At 52.4% G+C, this 1627-nt stretch overlaps 1 long non-coding RNA gene across 1 annotated transcript; it reads right to left on the reverse strand.

Annotated features, from left to right (window-relative positions):
• Positions 1 to 382: 382 nt before the first annotated feature.
• Positions 383 to 1297, reverse strand: LOC136357483 (uncharacterized). The gene is made up of 4 exons (XR_010742790.1): positions 1156 to 1297; positions 1000 to 1065; positions 778 to 909; positions 383 to 714 (listed from the first exon to the last, which is right to left on the reverse strand). It is a non-coding gene; the product is annotated as an uncharacterized lncRNA (long non-coding RNA).
• Positions 1298 to 1627: the final 330 nt, after the last annotated feature.

A 1627-nucleotide genomic window follows, 5' to 3' on the forward strand; every position in this document is an offset into this window, starting at 1 on the left:
GTGCTAGTGGGAAAGAAGATATGAAGAGGTTGCCTTCAGATTGTCAATTATATAGCGTCGTTTTCACTGCAATATATGTGAACTCAATGAGATACATTATTCATTAGATGTGACAAGACGATCACGCGTGGGCGTGATTCACTATATGTCAACAGGCAGCGCCGAAAGTTGATAGTGACAACTCGAGCTGCCTCTTTTCATGTATGCTGTTGTGGACTGTGCGCGCTACTGGATCTGACACTACCGTGAAGCGCCGAAAGTGTGTTGTCGTGAGCATAAGTTGTTCTAGCACCATATGAATGAAAAGAACTATGTAGACGAGACAAACACAAGTAGTACTGCAGTAGTAATAGCAAAAGTAGTACTGCTTTACAAGTTTGTAAGCCAAAAGAAACGGTCACATAAGGACTGAAGAGGTAGAACACTACTGACGAGGCCTCTTACCCCTGTCCCTCCTACCCTGCGCCCTAATGTGCCCCTGGGAGTACGTGAGTCGGTCCGGGGGTACGGCACGGCCAACCCGTCCTGCCTGTACAGGTGTGACCTCTGGCTGCTCCTGAGTGTGCGCCTCTGGAGCTCCTCCAAGCTGAGAGGAGCCTAGTACGTCGTGGTGGTGTGCACCGTGCAAGTCGTCGTCGTAGAACTGGCTAGTAGGACCAGTCCTACCGGCGTGAGACGAAGAGGCCCCAGTACCGAAGATCCCGGCTGCAAATCCTGCTGGACAAGGACCATCAGTTTCATACAGGTATGTAATAGTATTAATAAAAAGTAAAGTACCGTGTGGGCGAGGGATCGACGCTCCGTGAGAGGAAGAGCTGGCGAACGCGCCCGAAGAGGTGGCGAACGCCCCTGCGGAGCTCGCGGAAGCGCCGGTCGTGCCTGCGAACGCGCTCGAAGGCAGACGAGGTCCTGCGATGAGGAAACGTGCAGTTAAAACATGGTGACATATTCGTGCAAAAGCTGAAACAAAAATGAACTAATCTCTGGGCTAAACTGTACCGTGCGAAACCGGTGCTGTAGGTCGCACTGCTCCGAAGCTAGGGGCGCTCGAAGGCAAACGAGGTCCTGCGAGGATGGAACATCAAGTTACGACGGGGTGATGTTTTCGCACAAAAACAGAAACAAAACTTAAGAAACCTCTGGGCTGAGCAGTACCGTGCGAAACAGGTGCCGTAGGTCGAGGTCCTGCTCCGACGGTAGGCGCGCGAGGCCGTGGTTGTACCGGACCAGCTGGAGGTACGACGTCCACGGCGCTGCGACAGGAGAAGACGCGCATGACCGCACACATCTTCTCCTGCATCCGGTCGAAGGTCACCCTCTGCTCAACGTCAGTCAAGTGCAAACCTCTGTTCAACCTCACTTGGACTGCGGTGATATCGGCACTGATATCCCGTGCGGCATCAGCCTATGCAAGATGGAAATAAAAAATTCAGTAGTTGTCCTATATTATGCAAGATAAATGAAATAATTGTAAGAACTAATACAAATTCGACGTACCCCCACGAAGTAGTCTCGGTCACGGTGCGTGGGATACGCGTCCGTGACAGCGGCAACGTGCGGCTCTGGGGTGTCTGGAGTGAAGGTCACACGCGCACGAGTGCGAAGAAGGTACCAGCGAAGGTAGTCA

Source organism: Oryza sativa, chromosome 7, assembly GCF_034140825.1.
Source record: "Oryza sativa Japonica Group chromosome 7, ASM3414082v1".
Lineage (NCBI taxonomy): Eukaryota > Viridiplantae > Streptophyta > Magnoliopsida > Poales > Poaceae > Oryza > Oryza sativa.